General features: G+C 40.4%; 1 long non-coding RNA gene across 1 annotated transcript in view; it reads left to right on the top strand.

Moving 5' to 3' along the window:
- LOC133563817 (uncharacterized) overlaps positions 1-23,726 on the top strand; it is a 49,088-nt gene that overhangs the window by 10,434 nt on the left and 14,928 nt on the right. Inside the window, exon 3 of the long non-coding RNA XR_009809124.1 lies at positions 8,511-8,549. This is a non-coding gene — a long non-coding RNA (uncharacterized LOC133563817). The remainder of the gene's footprint in view (positions 1-8,510; positions 8,550-23,726) is intronic.

Here is a 23,726-nt window from a genome sequence, read left to right as displayed (position 1 = left end):
TCTCTGATGAGTATATTTGCCGAGCGCCGTTTTGTCCTGCAAATTTCAGCGGTCCTTGAACTCGTCGTAGTTTGTTTGCATGTACAACTTTCTCCAACGCTCTCACAGAAAGACATGTTTTATGCCACTCCTTCTTTCTCTTATTTTGTCCACCAAACCTTTTATGCTGTGCGTGAATGCGCAAAGGTGAGCTTTATTGACTTGTTGGAGTGCTAATCAGGCATATTTGGTCAGTGCATGACTGCAAGATAATCCATGCTAACATGCTATTTAGGCTAGCTGTATGTACATATTGCATCTATATACTTAGCATCAAGGGGTTGGAATTGGGGGTTAAATCACCAAAAATGATTCCCGAGGGCGGCCACCGCTGATGCCCACTGTTCCCCTCACCTCACAGGGGGTTATCAAAAGTGAAGGGTCAAATGCAGAGAATAATAATTTCGCCACACCTAGTGTGTGTGTGACAATCATTGATACTTTAATTATTCCTAACTTGTAGGTATATTTGAGCCAATTTAATTACCTTTACTTATGTCCTCTGTGTATTTAATTTATATTTGCATGTCTAATGACAAATTACCTGTATTTAATATTGCCTGCATTTCTGATTGTTGTTTGTCTGCCATGTTGTTCCAGACCACAGCAAAAATTACCCAGCTCGCAAAGATTGTAATAAATCCATTAGATGAAGACAGCCTGCCGTTTTCTTTAACTTGGACACACATCTATACCTTTGGCCATTCTAAGGCAGTCATTTCCAGGAGTTATCTCATCCTGTGAGAAGTGTTACTGATTTTTTTCAATGTTTTAAAAATGTGTAGAATAAATATTACATTTCTGTCAACGAAGATTTATGTCAGCCTGCGACACATAGTAATTTTAATTGTAGGCTAATATAAGTAATATAGACACTAATATCATGTGTTGACGTCATTATAAGACTTATATATATATATATTTTTTTTGTATGTTTGGTCCAATATGGCTCTTTCACCATTTAAGGTTGCCGACCCCTGCGCTAACCTTTGAAATTAACATTTTGTTGCATGATGTCATCTGCAAAGGCAATAAAAATACCCACAAAAGTCCCAGGTCTCCCTAAGAGTTAGAGGCCTGAATTATAAGCGGTAGGAAATGGATGGATGGATGGATTATTGACCCATTGGTTATTACCTGATAGCTCACAAGCCACATTTTAAAGACGTTTGAAGAACATGTTCTCCAATGCCTCCATTTTGTCAGCTATAGCGTGGAAACCTTTTATTTATTTTTTTTAATCCCATTTTGGCAAGAGAGCACGTTGAATTGCAGAAGGGTTGAGCAAAAAAAAAAAAAAAAAAAGGAAAAAAAAAAAAAGATAACGGGGTGCCATAAAGTGTGACAGCATAGAGAAATGTTAGCACACTCGCTGCGTTTGTGCCAGGAGATGTTTGTGGCAGCTGTCGACCTTGTTTGAACAACAATCACAATCAGTGGCAACAGAAGCCGAGCGTGTGGTAGTGACAGCGCTCATGGTGGGACACACTGCCATTGCCCCCCCCCCACTTTGTCACTGCCTCCTTCCTTGTCCTGCACCCTCTTACCTTCAAACCGAATGTTTCTGTTCTTTGCCATTCCTGCCAAAGTTATTCCATCCATCCCAAGATGCAGAGACAGCAGGCTTGGTGCAGGAAAACATGATATAATGTCCAAAAATCAACAAAAAAACACAAACCAGGAACAAGCAAACAGGAAAATCATGAACAAAAAGACAGCAAGCTGCAAACAGCCACAGAGTACAACTTACAGATAGTAGTTTACAGCTACAACGATAATACTCCAGCACTGACTGGAAGGCAAAGCAGGTCTAAATAGCAGCTGGCTGATTGACACCAGGTGTGGCCAGGTGCCAATCAGCCGCTCAGGGAGACTAGCAGGAAACAGAACCAAAATAAGAGCACTGACAGGAAATAAAAAAAATTAGGAAAAACCAAAACATAACTAAACTGTCAGTGACAAACCTGACACACACCCCGCGACCCCGAGAGGAACAAGCGGTAGGAAATGGATGGATGGAGATATGAAAGGTCTTATCTTGTGCTTATCCTGTTCTTGGGGAGCTGGAGCCTATGCCAGCTGACTAATCGCTGTCAATAGAATAGAATAGAGTATATTTCATTGTCACTATACACAGGTACAATGAGATTGAAAGCAACTCCGGTGTCAGTACGAGAGTCTGTAAATATGCAAAACATAGGAAGGAAAGAAAAGAAAAATAGTGCAAAAGGAGGTAAGGTGCATAGTCCAGTCTGGAGAACGAATGTTCTGAATGTGTTTAAATGTTATTCTATATACAGAAGCATTCAGACTGTGGGTGGGAAGTAAAAATTGCACACAGAGAGGTGCTAAACTATAAAATCAGTGCCTATGAGAGTTCGCCGTGTTTATGGCTTCCGGGAAAAAGACTGTTCTTGAGTCTGTTTCTTAGACCTGATGACCCTGTAGCGCCTCCCTGAGGGCAGTAGGTCAAACAGGTCAAAGCCAGGGTGGGAGCTGTTTTTGACAATGTTGGTAGCTCTGCTGAGGCAGCGGGAGGTGCTTCGTTTTCCAGAAAAGAAAACACAGAAAAAAATAAAGATAAGACAACATCCACAACATCCGGGACGGCATAGCTCGGTTGGTAGAGTGGCCGTGCCAGCAACTTGAGGGTTGCAGGTTCGATTCCCGCTTCCGTCACCCTAGTTACTGCCGTTGTGTCCTTGGGCAAGACACTTTACCCACCTGCTCCCAGTGCCACCCACACTGGTTTAAATGTAACTTTGATATTGGGTTTCACTATGTAAAACGCTTTGAGTCACTAGAGAAAAGCGCTATATAAATATAATTCACTTCACTTCACTTCACAATGTCAGAGTGGGGACAAGATCGCTGCCTGCAACTGAAGTCCGACAAGTCCACCTGGGCTAGGTGTTCAACATCCATCCATCCATCCATCCATCATCTTCCGCTTATCCGAGGTTGGGTCGCGGGGGCAACAGCCTAAGCAGGGAAACCCAGACTTCCCTCTCCCCAGCCACTTCGTCTAGCTCTTCCCGGGGGATCCCGAGGCGTTCCCAGGCCAGCCGGGAGACATAGTCTTCCCAACGTGTCCTGGGTCTTCCCCGTGGCCTCCTACCGGTTGGACGTGCCCTAAACACCTCCCTAGGGAGGCGTTCGGGTGGCATCCTGACCAGATGCCCGAACCACCTCATCTGGCTCCTCTCGATGTGAAGGAGCAGCGGCTTTACTTTGAGTTCCTCCCGGATGGCAGAGCTTCTCACCCTATCTCTAAGGGAGAGCCCCGCCACACGGCGCAGGAAACTCATTTTGGCCGCTTGTACCCGTGATCTTATCCTTTCGGTCATGACCCAGAGCTCATGACCATAGGTGAGGATGGGAACGTAGATCGACCGGTAAATTGAGAGCTTTGCCTTCCGGCTCAGCTCCTTCTTCACCACAACGGATCGGTACAACGTCCGCATTACTGAAGACGCCGCACCGATCCGCCTGTCGATCTCACGATCCACTCTTCCCCCACTCGTGAACAAGACTCCTAGGTACTTGAACTCCTCCACTTGGGGCAGGGTCTCCTCCCCAACCCGGAGATGGCACTCCTCCCTTTTCCGGGCGAGAACCATGGACTCGTTTTTGCATATTGTATATATGAAACAAATTAATTCTAAAGACATATTATCTGATATTGCACTAATTTGCGTTGTCACCTGTAAAACAATACTACAGTGTCAGCTAGTTTAGCATGTATCATATTGTTCTGTTGTACATTAGATTGGTTTCATCATCTTTAAATGTACTAAAAGTATCGTAGTAATATCCGCCTCTGCATCTTTCACTTTTTATATCAAAAGTATGGACAATGAAACAACATTTCAATAAGTTACAATAACCCACAATTGACTTGTTGCTAGGTGGATTCCATACAGAGGGATCAATCACCATTACTCTATAGGTCAATAAACTAACCAATCACATTATTGAATGGCATATATTTTTTTTAGCCCCCTCCTCTTTGACCGTGTGGTATAGTTCTGCTACCTATAGTTTGTTTTTATTACCTCCTGTTTTTTTCCTATTAAGATTTAGACATTTTTTTGACTTTTTATTAAAGAGACTATGACTTAATTTTAACTTCTGTGGTTTATCCATTATACAGTGTGCAATACCGGGGTAGAGCGGAATATGCGTTAGACTCTGTGTTTTTCCTGACCTATTTCATTGTTTTGCAGGTTTCCCTGCTCTTCGGGGGATTTCAAAAAATCCCCTGAAGAGCAGGTAAATCTGCGAAACAGGCTTGCAATAGCCTCTGTAATTTTTCCTGACCTAAGATATATATATATATATATATATATATATATATATATATATATATATATATATACATATATATATATTAAAAAAAAGAGGTTGACATGTTACACAAAAGAAGCCGCTCAAGCTCTGTGAAATATGGAGCATGTTTTATTGTCTATAAAAAAGGGTGTCCAAACTTTTTCCAGAAAAGAAAACACAGAAAAAAATAAAAGATGTGGGGGCCACATTGATATCGTATATTAAATATATAATATAATGTAGCTCAATCACGTTTTAGCTGTGTGTTATAGTTAATAAAGAAAATGTGTGTAATATCTAATATAACTTATTATCATTATCCTTTATTAATATTGTTATTACCCAACTAAAACCTTTTTGAGGGTTTCAGCATACTTGAACAGGAACCATATCTTGCAAGAAATGTGTACACATACTATTCATCATGACAGGAAGTTTGGCAATCATCAGCGACCATATATGGTATGCAGCAAGACAGACAGGTTGCAAACCATTCTGCATCACAGGTCCCATTTTTTAAAAAGGGATTTTGGCAAGTTTAAGTAATTTATGAAATGTTTTGTGTATTGTCATAATCTGGGACATGTTAATTTTGTCTGTAGATGCGGGCCAACAAAAAACAAGCTGCGGGGCGCATATGGCCCCGGGGACGCACTTTGGGCAACACTGCTCTATGCCTTTGTGTGTCTGGCTGGGCAAGATATTGCAATACTTGAATTTTGCACAGGAGATTTTGCACAGCCCTTGCCTTTTCTGGCTTTATTCCTCTGTGCTTCTCCCGTTAGTTTCCTTCCCTTCATCTCTGACAACCTTAAGCCATTGTTTGATATGGCCTTTTTTTCATTGAAAGCAGACAGAAAGGCCGGGTAGCGCTTCCCCTGCATGGAGACTTGTCGTTGGAGAATGAGCGAGCAAAAAGGGAAATCAATATATTTTTTTTAGGGACTAATCTTCATTCAAACCTCTTTGTAAATTATATTTGCAGAGTTTATTAGTTTGCATGAAACACCATTGACTGACTGACTGAAACTGGTCTATTAAACATATTTAAATGCTGTGTACAATATTCCATGACACTGTACATCAATGAAGTTGTGTTTCACGCCGCAAAAAGACAATTATAAGGATTCGTAGATATGTATTTGTGCACATTACACTGTGCTGTAATTGTATCGCAGTAACCACAGTTGATGGGGATAAACTGACATTTCCCTAGAGCAGGACTTAAGGACCTGTAGTGTAATAATAGCAACAGAAAAATGATGATTCGCTTTCTTACAATGTGCACATTTAGGACGGCATCATTTGTAATTCATTCAAACCGCAGAAGTTGTCATTGTTATGTTTCGCTTACATTGTTTCCTAAAGATTGGCGATCTATGTGTGGTGCTGGAGGCGTGGTGGGAATGTTGTCATCCTATAATTTGCATGCAATGTCATATACTTAAAGACAAATCTGCGTTGTTAGTATAAACATACATTTTCATTGTTACATTATACCGTTTTGCTGTAATTTTCAAATGTTGCTGCTTATTTTATGACTACTTTGTACACTGCTGGTTTACTGACATATTATTTTGCCCTCCCTGAATGTTGGAATTTAGTTTGACAAATATATAAACAGCCTTTTAATTTGCAGACGTAAAAGTTGGAACTTGAGGTTGTTTATTGATAGTCTCTACAATAAAGTTATTCCAAAAATAAACATAAAGGAAAGTATTTTAATATACACACAGAGTGCACAGGAATGTAGGAATCATGTTCAATCAACATACAGTTTGGTATAAACTGAAAAAAGCAACACAATTATACAAGATAAAGGTTGACTCTTACGCTGCTTGCATAATGTTGACATACAATGGACAAGCTCATTGACAGGCTAACCAAAATTAAAATCTTGATTGTTTTAAAATTGTAGAAATATTTACCAAGTTAGATTTTAATGGAAAACACAACTGACATAAACAGCAATTGAATATTGATGCTAAGTCCAAATCCCAAACTTTGCTTCTGAAACATTTACGTATTTTGCCTGGAAGGTGAAATGCTTACAGTCAGTGTATGTTTTGGTCATTAGATTTTGGTTTCATGAATGCGAATTGAAAAATAAGAAAAAAATATTGGTTTATTCTTGTATGTTATTTTGAAACACAAAAAATGTAATAGAAAAACAAACCGTTTTTCTTTTTCAGTGTTGAAGAGCAATTAGGTAGATTAAAAAAAGAGGTATATATTTCATTTTTATTTTTTATGCATGAAAAATTTAAAATATTAATCAGCAAAAACCAAAAAAATGTGTTTGCGGACATTCTATTTCCTAAAAACTAATTTCAGGCCATTTTTTTCTATTTTCATTTTTGAAACAAAGTTGGAAAACTATTTAATGAAACTATTTAAAACGACAATACGACTCCTGCTGAACAAAGGTGTTAGCGTTATGCTAAAAAAAAAAACATGCAAAACGCAAAGGAAACGCTAAAATACTGCTTCCGGTTCAATTTGTCATCAAAAATATAAACACGCATTTTTGCATTTTGAATGAACATATATTGGAAAAATTAAAAGCCATAAAAGGAAAACAGCGCAAAATCCGATTTGATGGGAATATTTTAATGAAAATCAACCCTTTTTTGTTTGTTTTAAAATCCACCATGTATAATAAAGATTGAAAAACGGTCCTAATTTTGTTATTTGACTTGCGTTTCAGAATTGAAAAATAGAACGAACGGAAGGTACACCGACCCTGATGGATGTTTGAAATTGTTGAGATTTGTTGAAAGTGCCTGGTTTTTATGTACATTGAGAATATATGTTTGTATGTACATTGTTCAATTTAGAAAAAAAAAGAAGAAGAAAAAAATTCTGTGTAATGACAAAATTGAACCGCCTGCAGTATTTTAGCTTTTTCTTTGTGTTTAGCATATATTTAGCATAACAGTAACATATTTGTCCAGCGGGAGTCCTGTTGTCGTTTTTAAAAAAGTGTCATAAAAATAGTAATGTTTTTTTTTTTTTTTAATTAGAAACAGATGTTTTTTTTAATACATGCATATATACATATACACACATACATACATATATATATATATATATATATATATATATATATATATATATATATATATATACACACACATACATATATATACATACACACACACACACATACATACATACATACTTACATACATATACATACATATATATATATATATATATATATATATATATATATATATATGGGACGGCGTGGCGCAGTGGGAGAGTGGCCGTGCGCAACCCGAGGGTCACTGGTTCAAATCCCACCTAGAACCAACCTCGTCACGTCCGTTGTGTCCTGAGCAAGACACTTCACCCTTGCTCCTGATGGGTGCTGGTTGGCGCCTTGCATGGCAGCTCCTTCCATCAGTGTGTGAATGTGTGTGTGAATGGGTAAATGTGGAAGTAGTGTCAAAGCGCTTTGAGTACCTTGAAGGTAGAAAAGCGCTATACAAGTACAACCCATTTATCATTTATTTATATATATATATATACCAACACCGGAACATTAAGTTGCTATTTAAAGGTAATACTACTAGCTGTAATAAAACAATGTATGAAATATAAAATGATAAATGATAAATGTGTTGTACTTGTATAGCGCTTTTCTACCTTCAAGGTACTCAAAGCGCTTTGACACTACTTCCACATTTACCCATTCACACACACATTCACACACTGACGGAGGGAGCTGCCATGCAAGGCGCCAACCAGCAGCCATCAGGAGCAAGGGTGAAGTGTCTTGCTCAGGACACAACGGACGTGACGAGGTCGGTACTAGGTGGGATTTGAACCAGGGACCCTCGGGTTGCGCACGGCCATTCTCCCACTGCGCCACGCCGTGAAAATAAAATATGAAAATAAAATATATTTTACAGTAAATAAGGTAAATGTTTTTCAACACAGATTAAATACTTAAAGATACGTGGAAAGTGTACCTTCCTGTATTGCAAATAAAACAAATAAAAAGACGTTTTCCCCACGTTATTTTACTTGTCGGACCCTAAATGTACTTGTGGTGGCCCGCCACAAGTACATTTAGATGACTGGAAGGGAGACACTGATCTAATGATTAACCTCAACTCCTATTTTGTCATTAACAGGGCAAGCGAGACTTCCACTTTATGGTCCACCTTCTCGTTGTGAGTAACACACGCATACACGCACTCCCACACTCGCACACACACACACACACACACACACACACACACACACACACACACACACACACACACACACACACACACACACACACACACACACACACACACACACACACACACACACACACACACACACGTCGGCCATCTGGTGCCTGCTTTTCCCTCCACAATGTGTTGTTTCTCAATCGGGATTTGAATGTATTGCTGTTGTATTAGTATTTACTGTTGCTTTTCTATAACCGCACTACATTCAGCATTTGTTTTGTGTGGCTGCAATGTATGATCATGAATAAACGTGTATGTGCGTGCGTGAGTCCATGTCGCCGGTATGTGTTTGATAACCCAAGGTCTTTCGATAGCGCCCTATGCATCCGTCCCATATCGTGGTCGGCATGGTTACGGAGGCCACTTATCACAGAGGGTCGCGGCAGATCAAACAGGTGTGCATCTTCACAATGTCTCTCCTCGACAACTGTTGCTAGGAACCTATGTTGCAAATATTACACGGGCGCTTGTCACCGCCGGTGAACAGCAGCAGGCATGCAAAAATATTGTCTTGATGCCCTCCAACCCCCACTTTCAAGGCAAGAATCCAGACAAGCTGCTTTTTTGTTGCAATTGCCACCTTTTTCTCTGCATTGTGTGGATTTTAGAAGGAAAAAAAAGATGTTTCAAGTGTACACACACCGTGTATCTAACGCCTCATATGGTGCAAAATTATATTTATTTCATTAAAGGCCTACTGAAATGAGATTGTCTTATTTAAACGGGGATAGCAGGTCCATTCTATGTGTCATACTTGATCATTTTGCTATATTGTCATATTTTTGCTGAAAGGATTTAGTAGAGAACATCAACGATAAAAAGTTTGCAACTTTCGGTGCTAAGAGAAAAGCCCTGCCTCTACCGGAAGTCACAGACGATGACGTCACAAGTGTGGGGGCTCCTCACATATTCACATTTTTTTTAATGGGAGCCTCCAACAAAAAGTGCTATTCGGACCGAGAAAACGACAATTACCCCATTAATTTGAGCGAGGATGAAAGATTCGTGTTTGAGGATATTGATAGCGACGGGCTACAAAAAAAAAAACGCGATTGCATTGGAACGGATTCCGATGTTTTTTAGAGACATTTACTAGGTTAATTCTGGGAAATCCCTTATCTTTCTATTGTGTTGCTAGTGTTTTAGTGAGTTAAATAGTACCTGATAGTCGGAAGGGTGTCTCCACGGGTGTCTTGACGCCAGTGTCTCAGGGGAGTCGACGGCAGCTATGGACGGCACAAGCTTAGATTTTCTCCGGTAAGAACTGACTTTTTAACCACAATTTTCTCACCGAAACCTGCTGGTTGACATACGGTCGGGATCCATGTTCTCTTGACCACGCTCTGATCCATAGGAAAGTTTCACCTCCAGGAATTTTAAACAAGGAATCACCGTGTGTTTGTGTGGCTAAAGGCTAAAGCTTCCCAACTCCATCTTTCTACTGACTTCTCCAATATTAATTGAACAAATTGCGAAAGTTTCAGCAACACAGATGTCCAAAAAACTGTATAATTATGCCGTTAAAGCAGACGACTTTTAGCTGTGTGTGTGCACAGCGCTAATACTTCCTAAAAACCTTTGACGTCTTGCGTACACGTCATCATTACACGACGTTTCGAAGATGAAACTCCCGGGAAATTTGAAATTGTAATTTAGTAAACAAAACCGGCCGTATTGGCATGTGTTGCAATGTTAATATTTCATCATTGATATATAAACTATCAGACTGCGTGGTGGGTAGTAGTGGGTTTCAGTAGGCCTTTAAGACTTTTCTTTTTTTTGCGATAAATATGGATTTATATATTCCTTTTGGCGGCATGAACATATTTAGTGGTGTCCAAAGTCTTGCCTGCAGTTAGTTTTTTCTTGGCCTGTGGCACATTGTAAACATAACATTAAAACATTTAAAATACAGGAAAAAAAGAGTCAGAAGCCCAATTTAGAAAATGTTGGTATTAATAACTAAATAGTATGATGTGTTACTATAGACTGAGTGTTAATAATATCCTAATGTTTTTTTGATGTTCCAGTGTGCAGCCTTCTATAATGACACTTACCGTATTTCCTTGAATTGCCGCAGAGGGCATATAGTATGCGCCTGCCTTGAAATTACCGCCTGGTCAAACTCGTGACGTCACAAGTGACACTTCCCCTGTCATTTTTAAAATGGAGGAAGCTGACTTCAATACCGGTAATTTGAAATTGCATAAAGGGAAGAAGATTAAGAGCTATTCAGTAGGATTTAAGGTCCAAGCTTACATCACACTCAAATTTTTACTGCATACCTTTGGTAAGTGCCGGAGTGAGAAGAGGTTTTAAAACAATTAGCGCATGCTTACTTTTACCGCATGCCTTTGATAAACGCAGGAGTGAGAGGAGATTTTAAATTATTTAGCGCCCCGGTGGCAATTCAAGGAAATACGGTAGTTTTGATTGACACTGTCAGACAGGTCCATCCATCCATCCATTTTCTACCGCTTATTCCCTTTGGTGTCGCGGGGCGCGCTGATGCCTATTTCAGCTCCAATCGGGCGGAAAGCGGTGTACACCCTGGACAAGTCGCCACCTCATTGCAGGGCCAACACAGATAGACAAACAACATTCACACTCACATTCACACACTAGGGCCTATTTAGTGTTGCCAATCAACCTATCCCCAGGTGCATGTCTTTGGAGGTGGGAGGAAGCCGGAGGGAACCCACGTATTCACGGGAGGACATGCAAACTCCACACAAAAAGATCCCGAGTCCGTGATTGAACCCTAGACTACTCAGGACCTTCGTATTGTGAGGCAAACGCACTAACCCCTCATCCACCGTGAAGCCCGTCAGACAGGAAATCATTTTTAAATACACTGTTTGTTTTTGTGGTTTACTGTTACTTTGCATCCTTCTGATTTGTGCAAATATTAAAACATGCCGCCGATTTACGGGGGTTTAAGTTCAGAGGCCACCTGTGATTAGCCAATATAGGTGAGAAATTGGAAAAAAGAAAACTTACACATGTCTGTTTTACCACTGTAACAAAGCCTGGATTATGCTACTGTATGCTACGCCTCTTCATTAGCTCAGCTGTGTTTGTTAGCACAGACTCGTAGTTTGCGTGCAGATACGCTGTTAAATCTTTCACTGGATTGTCTTTGTGCTAGTTAAAGGGGAACATTATCACCAGACCTATGTAAACATCAATATATACCTTGATGGTGCAGAAAAAAGACCATATATTTTTTTAACCGATTTCCGAACTCTAAATGGGTGAATTTTGGCGAATTAAACGCCTTTCTGTTTATCGCTCTTTTTGCGATGACGTCTCCGAGGTAATATAGCCGCCATTTTCATTTTCAACACATTACAAACATTGGGTCTCAGCTCTGTTATTTTCCGTTTTTTCGACTATTTTTTGGAACCTTGGAGACATCATGCCTCGACGGTCTGTTGTCGGAGGGTGTAACAACACTAACAGGGAGGGATTCAAGTTGCACCACTGGCCCAAATATGCGAAAGTGTCTGCCGCCAGACCCCCATTGAATGTGCCAGAGTGTCTCCACATTTTACCGGCGATGACAGACATGGCACAGAGATGTATGGATAACCTGCAGATGCATTTGCAACGATAAAGTCAACGAATTCACAAATGTAAGTTTTGTTGATGTTGACTGCCAGCTAATCGATACTAACATGCTACGCTAATCGATCCCAACATGCTATTTACCGGCGGTGCTAAAGCAGACGTGGCACAGAGATGTATGGATAACCTGCAGATGCATTTGCAACTATAAAGTCAACGAATTCACAAAGGTTAATTTTGTTGATGTTGACTGCCAGCTAATCGATAACATGCTATGCTAATCGATGCTAACATGCTACGCTAATCGATGCTAACATGCTATTAACCGGCGGTGCTAAAGCAGACATGGAACAGAGATGTATGGATAACCTGCAGATGCATTTGCAACAATATTACGTTTCCTTCCACCCACATTTAATGCAAAAAAAAACACTTACCAATCGAAGGATTTAAGTTGCTCCAGTGTCACAAGATGCGAAAGTCCTGATCGTTTGGTCCGCACATTTTACCGGCGATGCTAACGCAGCTATTCGGCCATGCTATGGCTATGAATTGCGTCAATAGCTATTCGCTCAATAGCTTCAGTTTCTTCTTCAATACTTTGATACTCCAACCATCCGTTTCAATACATGCGTAATCTGTTGAATCGCTTAAGCCGCTGAAATCCGAGTCTGAATCCGAGCTAATGTCGCTATATCTTGCTGTGGTATTCGCCGTTGTTTGTTTACATTGGCAGCACTGTATGACGTCACAGGGAAATGGATAGTCGCATCGCAAATAGCGAAAATCAAGCACTTTCAAGCTTTTTTTAGAGCTATTCCGGGACCGGTAAAATTTTGAAAAAAACTTCAAGAAATACAACAAGCCACTGGGAACTGATTTTTGATGTTTTTAACCCTTTTGAAATTGTAATAATGTTCCCCTTTAATGAAGAGGTTGAATGTGCTTTCATGGCTGTAGTCTCCTTGTCCACAAACGGGTGCAAGCTTGTCACTTTAATCATTGAGATGTTGTTCATTATTCCCACGTAGTAGTAGGAGTGTGTGTAAGTGTGTGCGTGTACTTACATGTGTGTTATTTGCTGTGGGATATTGCCTCCTCCTATTTGAGATCCCATTTATTTTAGTGTGGTGTTGGTCCTTGCTTTCATTAATAGACAGTTACCTACTGCATACTTACTGCAATCGAGTGCATTCATTGATTCAATTCATCACAGTTCCAAAGGCTGCAAGCTGTCGTTTGTACATTAACCTATGCTAGTACCGAGTCAGTACTTAAGATATTTAAAACATGCACATTATTGTAAAAAATATTTTTTTTTTTAATGAAATGTGACATTCAAGTTAAACAGACTTTTTTTAAAAAAACTTCATACAAATGAATAAATGTTAGCTAAATAATAAAATAAAAAAGAGAATTAAAATCTACGAGTGGGGGAAGAGTGGATCGTGAGATCGACAGGCGGATCGGTGCGGCGTCTTCAGTAATGCGGACGTTGTACCGATCCGTTGTGGTGAAGAAGGAGCTGAGCCGGAAGGCAAAGCTCTCAATTTACCGGTCGATCTACGTTCTTATCCTCACCTATGGTCATGAACTTTGGGTTATGACCGAAAGGATAAGATCACGGGTACAAGTGGTCGAAATTAGTTTCCTCCGCCGTGTGGCGGGGCTCTCCCTTAGAGATAGGGTGAGAAGCTCTGTCATCCGGGTGGAACTCAAAGTAAAGCCGCTGCTCCTCCACATCGAGAGGAGCCAGATGAGGTGGTTCGGGCATCTGGTCAGGATGCCACCCAAACGCCTCCCTAGGGAGGTGTTTAGGGCAAGTCCAACCGGTAGGAGGCCACGGGGAAGACCAAGGACACGTTGGGTAGACTATGTCTCCCGGCTGGCCTGGGAACGCCTCGGGATACCCCGGAAAGAGCTAGACGAAGTGGCTGGGGAGAGGGAAGGCTGGGCTTCCCTGCTTAGGCTGTTGCCCCCGCGACGCGACCTCAGATAAGCGGAAGAAGATGGATGGCTGGATGGAATTAAAATCCACAACAAACTGTCCTCATTTTTGCAGCAATACAGAACACACAGAATTTGTGTGTGTTGTAATGTTGATGCTCCTAACTATGGGGGTTCACAAATTGATGCTCATAATTACGGGGGTTCGTGAATGCAATCTCGCTTGCTGTAAGCGTCATTGGTGCACAATGAGGAAGTGCTTTGATGTCGTGACTACTGGCTTGCAATCCGGCAGGGCTAAAGGCGTTACGATGGCTTAATGTCGGCAATAAAGTTTAGAGCGTAAGACTCTGGGTGCTTCTGCATTACTTACAAACTGGACAATATCATCTCCGAGCACTTGCGGCAAGTGGATGAATCTGCATTGATTTAGCAACCAAATGGGGCACCAATGGCTGCTTAATTTTTTCGATCTGATTGACTGTTGTAATTCCGATAAGGACTTACGATAATATATTAACGTGTTTATCAAGCTGATTGTAGCGAGTTGACTGTAGAAGCTAGCGCTTTAGCAACACAAACAAGGAGTGGCCACCTCGCGCTAATGGCACATTGTTAAGTCGTGATTGCTTACTTTATTAGCAGATATTTATTGATTGGTTGCACGTGACGTCGCTCCTTGTCGCCTAGAAACATCAGATAAACTTTTATATTTACCAATCAAAGACAAAATATAGATATTCTTTAGTGTACTAACCTTGTGTCCGTGTATGAACGTTTCATCCGCCCATTATGTGCATCGCAGCGCAGCCATTTTGTGCCCGGCAGCACATCCATTGTAGACGGGCTGATCAATCTCCGGTGCAGCACAGTAGTTCTGTCGTCAGCTACTGTGCTACTTGCCTGCTTTTAAAAGGTGGTTTTAGTATTTTAACAAAGTTGTTTTTCTAGTTTTGCTAACTCAATGTAAGTCCAAAGAGAACAATGGACAAGCAGTCAGAATCTTTGAAATATTCAGGAAGTAACCACAGCATTGTTTACCCTTCCACCCTTCCCTTAAGCAACAAGCTAAAGCATTGTTTTGTATATTTCCAATCATTGTAGCAACCTGGCTGTTAAAGTAAAATAGTTTTGTGATTTCAAACTATTGTCAAGCTAGGACTTGGTCTTGGGCTGTTTTCCTGAGGTGCAAAGCGAAAGGAGTGGAAACAGCGTGAAGGTAAAGACATCTTCATTTTAACACTAAAACTAAAAACAGGAACCAACAAAAAGCGCGCACAATGGCGGTACAAAAAACTTGGCTATGAAACAAAAGACTGGCACAAAGGAAATTAACTCTAAACATGAAACAAAAACTTGCACTGTGGCATAAATAACAAGAAACTTACTGTGACAAGGGTATGAGAAAAGCAGCATGGATATCATGGGTGCAGAAGGTGATGTTGCCAGACTGACTACCTGGTAACCGCGGCTTAAATAATGAACATGATAAGAGCAAACAGGTGTGAGACAAGACAGGTGAACTGATTGGTCGTCATGGTGACAAAACAAGGAGTGGGAAAAAAAGGAACTTAAAGAGTCCAAAGGTCAAACGGCACCTGGTATTCCTAGGCAGTCTCCCATCCAAGTACTAACCAGGCCAGATACTGCTTAGCTTTGAGAACAAATAAGATTGGGGATGCTCAGGGTAGTATGACCATACAAACTCGTGATCAGACATGACAGATGAAAACTAATGAGTTGGCATGGTAACAAGACAAACAAGGAAATGCAAAACAGAACTAAATGTCCAAAAAAACTAAACCGAACATGGCCAAAACAAAACATGAACCACAGACGTGACAACTATGAGTGCACCACAGGGCTAGTGACAGTGTGTGTGTGTCAGCATGGTGGCTTTAAATGAGGACAGCTTGTTGTTTTGACTTTATTATTAAACAGAAAGTTGATCCATCACCCCCTTGTTTGTTTATATATAGTACTGTAAAGTGCGTTATACTGTGTTCAAAGTGTACTAACTGAAATATGACCTTTGGTTCAGATTGGCATTATTTATTTTGACATTGTTTTTAATGGAGAAATTTGCATTGATATACAAACTTTTCTATTCACAATTCCTGTCCAAAAAAACAATTAAGTTGGTAAATCAAGGTTGAAATGCATAACCTATAGAAGTGGGGTCAGCAACCCGCAGCTCTAGAGCTACATTCGTCTCTTTAGCACTGCCATAGTGGATCCCTGGAGTTTTTAGAAAGATGGGGGGAAAAATATATTTTTAGTTATAATGTTGTTGACGACTGAAGTACTGATATCAACCAAAGCTCCTCATCCCACCCCCGGATTGTAAATAATGTGAATAATTGAATGTACATACTATGATGACTGTATTATGCTGATAGTATATATTTGTACCATGAATTGATTAACGTGGAACCGGACTTAAACAATTTGAAAAACTTATTCGGGTGTTACCATTTAGTGGTCAATTGTACGGAATATGTACTGTACTGTGCAATCTACTAATAAAAGTATCAATCAATCAATCAATCAATAATAATGTTTCTGTAGGAGAAAACAAACCTTCCTAATTGTTAGAAATCTCAGTGTTTATATTAAACACGCTTCACTGATGAGAGTATTTAGTGAGTGCCGCTTTGTCCTACTAATTTTGGCGGTATTGAACTCACCGTAGTTGGTTCAACGGTCCAACTTTCTCCATCGCTGCCACAGAAAGACATGTTTTATGCCACTCCTTCTTTGTCTCATTTTGTCCACCAAACGTTATATGCTGTGCGTGAATGCACAAAGGTGAACTTTGTTGATGTTATTGACTTGTGTGGGGTGTTAATCAGACATATTTGGTCAGTGCATGACTGGAAATTTATTCATGCTAAAATACTATTCAAGCTAGCTGTATGTACATATTGCATCATTATACCTCGTTTGTAGGTATATCATTTAATTTCCCTAATTATGTCCTCAATGTATTTAATTTATATTTGCATGTCTCATCAAACATTATCTGTTTGTAATAGCGCCATTTTGTTCCAGACCACAGCAAACAATACCCAGCTTGCAAAGATTGTTATAAATCTATTAAAAGAAGACAGCCTGCCGTTTCCTTTAACTTGGGCACACACATCTATACATTTGGAAGTTTTAAGGCAGTAATTTGCAGGAGTTGTCTCACCTTCTGAGACACTTAGTTCATGTGTTGCCTTCATTTTAACACTTGCATAGGGCTTTTAACTTTTTTGCATTTCCAGACAGATTTGTTTTTTGTCTTTTTGGTCCAATATGGCTCTTTCGACATGTTGGGTTGCCCACCCCTGGTAGTTTCTTTCTTGTGTTATTAAGCTGAGAGGAGGGGCATTTTTAGGAGTTATGGCATTTTTAGGAGTTATGGATCAAACTAGATGCCACATATGAGGTGAAACCAATGAATTATACTCTCCATTTTGTAGGGGTGGGGGAAAAATAACCTGTTCGCATGTCTGATTTCCCCTAACAGTATTTACAAGATAATTAATATTGACAGAAGGCCCCTCAGCTTGTTCAGTCGGCCGTGGAGTGTACAAGTAAATCCATATTGACAAGAGCCTGTTGGGGTGTTATCGAGTGTGACCCTGAGCTCATCCCGGAGGAGGATGTGAGAATGTACTGTTATTCTTTCCTTGCTGCCGCTCCGTCTCCCACTATCTACTTCCTCTTTGTCTTTCACTTTCTCCAGATGTCACTTGTCTCAGCTCCAGTCGCCATGTAGCACCATTCCTTTCTCTCACCGCCTCTCCTCCCTTTCTCTCCCGAGACTCACACCTCTCTCCAATTCCACCTTCCTCATCTCTCCTGCCTTGCAAAGAAAGCTTCATCCCCTCCTCCTCCTCCTCCTCTTTCTCCTCCTCCAGCACGCCCTCCCAGCATCCCCTGTGTTCTTTTCCCTCTTGCTTCTTCCCCTCGCTCAGTAGTGTTTGCTCCCCTCCCCATCTCACAACCTTTCACCTCCAGCAACACAATCCCTCCACCTACCCCCATCCCAACACCCACTCTGCACCCCACCTGCTGTGCCCACAGTGTTTGACTTCCCCTCCCCTTCGACTCCAGGCCCCATGGCGAGCACACGGTGCAGCTCCGGTGCAAGGTCAGAGGTTGGCTTACTCTCTCTTCCTGCCCTCAGTGATAGGCTGAGCGTCAGCAGAGATCAAGGGGTGAAGATATGACTGTAATGTCATTTGATACATACTTACACTTTGATTTAGACTTCCTTTTTATCCTCATTCAAATTTGAACTTTACAGGGCAGCATGGTGGAAGAGGGGTTACTGCATCTGCCTCACAATACGAAGGTACAGAGTAGTCCTGGGTTCGATCCTGCGCTCCGGATCTTTCTGTGTGGAGTTTGCATGTTCTTCCCGTGAATGCATGGGTTCTCTCAGGGTACTCCGGCTTCCTCCCACCTCCAAATCAATCAATCAATCAATCAATGTTTATTTATATAGCCCTAAATCCCAAGTGTCTCAAAGGGCTGCACAACCACTACAACATCCTCGGAAGAATCCACATAAGGGCAAGAAAAACTCACACCCAGTGGGACGTCAGTGACAATGATGACTATGAGAACCTTGGAGAGGACCACATATGTGGGCAACCCCCCCTAGACATGCACCTGGGGATAGGTTGATTGGCAACACTAAATTGGCCCTAGTGTTTGAATGTGAGTGTGAATGTTGTCTGTCTATCTGTGTTGGCCCTGCGATGAGGTGGCGACTTGTCCAGTGTGTGCAGCTGAGATAGGCTACAGCACCCCCAGCGACCTCAAAAGGGACAAGCAGTAGAAAATGGATGGGTGGATGGAGAACAGATAAAACCAAAATTGCGTTGCATTAGCTCGTTGTAGTGCAGGACAAAAGAGCAATAAGGTGCAGATATAAATAAATAGATTACTGTACGGCTAAATATATTGCACTTTTGCATATGCATCCACGTTTATGGATGTATGTTATATTGTCTTTATATTCCAGCGAGTTAAACAGTTTTGGAGGGGAATTGAGGGGATTATTATGATGCGTTCAAGAGTCTTATGGCCTGAGGGAAGAAGCTGTTACAGAACCTGGAGGTTCTACTACGGAGGCTGCGGACCTCTTTCTAGAGTCCAGCAGTGAAAACAGTCCTTGTTGGGGGTGGGAGGAGTCTCTGCAGATTTTCTGAGCCCTGGTCAGGCAGTGGCTTTTTGCGATTTCCTAGATAGGATTGATTGATTAAAACTTTTATTAGTAGATTGCACGGTACAGTACATATCCCGTACAATTGACCCGAATAAGTTTTTCTACTTGTTTAAGTCGGGGTCCACGTTAATCAAGTCATGGTAGAAGATGATGAAGAGGAGTCCTGATGATCTTTTCCGCCGTCCTCACCACTCTCTGCAGAGACTTCCAGTCTGAGGCAATCCAGGCTCCAGTCCACATACAAGTCCACTGTCAAAAAATCAATGGCAAAACACCTCTTATTTTCTCAAATATCATTCAAACAGCAAGTTAAGGTATCCAAATATGAAAATGGTAACATTTTTTGAACAAAACTTGGTCGTTGGTTTGCAAGTTTCCCACAATGAAATTAGGGATTAGAAATCAGAATCAGAATCAGAAATACGTTATTAATCTCTAGGGGAAATTAAGTTTTGGGGCAGTGACAAAAAAAATATTCAGTCCAAGCCTGGTAGGAGGTCCAGACTGAGGCCAAGGGGAAAAAAAACTCATAGCGATAGCCACATAAACATGTGTGTAGGAGGGAAACACAAAGGACATTAAAGACATTAAAAGAACAGAGCTGATGCAACCAGCTACTGTATTTCTACATACAGCTACACAAGTAAAACAAACACAACAGCAAAAAAAACATATACACTCTGGTGGCCACTGCGGTGTTCCACGCCATCATCTGCTGGGGTAGGAGGAGAATGGCCAGAGACAGGAGCGGACCCAACAAAGCAAACAAGAGAGCGGACTCCAACCTCGGCCGGCCACCAACTCTCAGCCAGTGTCCAGTCCGCATGGGTGAGCGAGGATACGTCTAAGGAGACCGAGGTGTCTGATACATACTCGTTCAGCCAAGACACTGTGAAGCGTGTCTGTCCCGGCGCTCAGTGCTAGCTCCGCAGCCCTGTCTCTTCATCCGCATCTCTTCCAGTCTCTCCAAATGAACTCTGGTGCGGCAGAGACCCACCAGCTGGTCTCCATGGTCAAAAGGCTCCTCGGAGGCAGATCCAGAAGTTCACAAAAAAGTACTGCAGAGGTCACGAAAGTCAGACGGTCCCAAAGGGTCCCGAACCAAAAGGCAAAATAAAAAAACCCACATGAAAACAAGAGGGTAACATCAGGAAGACAAAAGGACAACACAAGAGCACAGAGCTCCTGCCACCAGCAGTGACTACTTCTTGAGGGGGGAAAAAAAAAATCGTTTTGTTTTGTTGAACAGTCGAAAGTCTTCTGGAAGATTTTACAAGCAGTTAATAAAACAGGTCACAGGTAAAAATTACAGCGTTGGTCTCACTATTACAGTTTTGATTGCGTACACCACAAGGGAGGTCTCCACAAGCAAGCTTCTACAAAAGGGATCTCCTAAAGAAGAATTCTTCACTCTCTTTATAGCAACAAGTCCATGGTCGACGAGTCCTCACGAGGGTTACCATGAATTGATTAACGTGGACCCCGACTTAAACAAGTTGAAAAACTTATTTGGGTGTTACCCTTTAGTGGTCAATTGTACGGAATATGTACTGTACTGTGCAATCTACTAATAAAAGTTTCAATCAATAAATCAATCAATCAATCAGGTGGGGGAGAGTCCAAAGGTGAAGAGCGAGATGCTTGAGTGCTAACGATGAAGTTATTCCTTTAAAGGTGAAGACAGATTGAACATGAGGTTACATTTGGAAAGACCGTTCCCTTCAAAGGAATAGACATACCAAATCACACATTAATGTCTGGAGGACACAAAATAGCAGGCTGGCAGTTATGAAGGTCGAGGACGCAATCACATATTTGATCAAATAGTGACAGTATAAGACTGAATAAAGACAGCATATTATGTGTGTGCTATTCGAATGAAGTTCAAGAATTTAAGTCCATTAAGTATAAAATGATGCAGAATATGTGTACAGAATCTGACAAGAACTTGTGATTCGATTCCGATTCCTGGGCTGACGATTAGATTAAAAATTAATAACTGATTCAAATCGATTCTCGCAAAATATTATTTGTATTATAGATGCCAAAAAAAACCCATCTTAAAACATATTACAAAGCTCCTCTTGGCTAATGACATATGATGTACACATGCAGTGAACGAGTGCCAGAATTGCCTAAAAATCCATCCATTTCCTACCGCTTATTCCCTGTTTGGGGTCGCGGGGGGCGCTGGCGTCTATCTCAGCTACAATCGGGCGGATATATATATATATTGTAATAATGTATGCATATATTTTTTTTATGTAAGTATATTGATTGATTGATTGATACTTTTATTAGTAGATTGCACAGTACAGTACGTATTCCGTACAATTGACCACTAAATGGTAACACCCGAATAAGTTTTTCAACTTGTTTAAGTCGGGGTCCACGTTAATCAATTCATATATATATATACATAAAAAATATATATACATATATATATATACATATATATGTATATATGTGTATGTATATATATATACATATATATGTGTCACGTGGGGGTCGCATTTTAATGCGGGATCGTTCCTCCAACGCAAACATGGACACTCCGGACAACAACTAAAAGGTAAGAATGATTTAATAACAAAACACTGGTACAAAAACAGACGAAAAGAAACGCGTGGCGAAAGCACAGAAGCTAATGCTAACACTAGCACAGGATCAGGTAACAAGAAACCTAGTAATTACCAACGAAACAGTTGCATACCGCAAACAAGGGACCAAGACCGACTGACGGGACAAGGCAGGCTTAAATAAGGAAGTAATTAACAAAAACAGGTGTGCGTCTGGAACCCTCAGCAGGTGAAATTAATATGTTACCATGGTGACCAAACTGACTCACAAAAGGTACACAAACAACAAAGGGAGTCCAAACTAACAGAAAATAACTAAACTAAACATGATCCAGACTACGTATCATGACACGTATGTATGTATGTATGTATATATATATATATATATATATATATATATATATATATATATATATATATATATACATATATGTATATATATATATATATATATACATATTTATGTATATATATATATATATATATATATATATATACATATGTACATATATATATATATATTAGGGGTGGGCAAATTAATGCGTTAATTATGAGTTAACTCATCAATCTATTAACGCCGACAATTATTTTATCGCACATTTGCGTATGTTGTTTACATGCTTGTATTTTGTTAACACCTCTTCTTAACAAGATGGCGTCGCCCGGCGTCGAGGGGCTCTTGGTAAAGATGGAAGATTTGGCAAAAATACCGGACAATTCTGCAAATTTCATTGCTGGCTTACAGCGTGGTCACTATTATTGGTGGTTCAAGTTGAGGCCAATGACACTTTGGTTGAGAAATGGACTGTCAGGGCATTTTTGTGTGTTCAAAATCACTTCAGGAGTTTATAACTCCTTTCTGAAAAGAGTCATTTGATTGAGAATAGTGATTTGATTGTAAATAGTGCGTCAAAAAGCAAAAGGAAAAAAAAAAAACCCCAACCATTATTACACAGATTGGGGCCCTTGTGTATATCCTCTGAACACTACTATATCTACAATCTGCTTACAATCATCCAGCGCAAAAAATAATAATACTTATAATTACCCCCTCGTTCGAAAATTTGATCAGGTGCGGAAGTCATCACATAAGAACCTAACACATTTCACAATATTTTATTCAGGAGTATTCGGTTTTCTTTTATTTGGACCAACCTCGTCACGTCCGTTGTGTCCTGAGCAAGACACTTCACCCTTGCTCCTGATGGTTGCTGGTTAGCGCCTTGCATGGCAGCTCCCTTCATCAGTGTGTGAATGGGTAAATGCGGAATATGTCCATCATGTCCTCATGTGTAATGTTTAAATGTTTTTCTATTTTTTCGGACTACTATGTGCAATAATGTTTTATGTATGTGTGTATATGTATTCATATGCATGCAGATATGCATCTGTGTGGATATATATACATATCTGTCATCTCTATCTTTTTTTTTTTTTTTTTTACTAGTTATACTACCATATTGTATATGCACCTTAGGAGGAGCTGCTCCAATTTCGTTGTTCTTTGAACCTGTTCATTGCAATAATGACAATAAAACTCTATTCTATTCTATTCTATTCTAGTGTCAAAGCGCTTTGAGTACCTTGAAGGTAGAACCCATTTATCATTTATTTAAAATGTTTTATTTTTTTGGGGGGCCTGTCCAGCTTCTCAGGCAAATCATATAGTTGATGTAGATTTACTTTACAAAAGAGAAGTGTAGGGTACTTCTTTTGTTGCCTTATTTGAATTTGGGATAGAAAGAGAAAAAAAGGAAGACAGAGGTATTTGGTTTTCTCATGTCTGTACAGTATGTC

This window comes from Nerophis ophidion, linkage group LG12 (assembly GCF_033978795.1).
Source record: "Nerophis ophidion isolate RoL-2023_Sa linkage group LG12, RoL_Noph_v1.0, whole genome shotgun sequence".
In the NCBI taxonomy this organism is placed as follows: domain Eukaryota; kingdom Metazoa; phylum Chordata; class Actinopteri; order Syngnathiformes; family Syngnathidae; genus Nerophis; species Nerophis ophidion.
The sequence above is the reverse complement of the archived record's forward strand: the minus strand, read 5'-3'. Positions and strand labels throughout refer to the sequence as shown.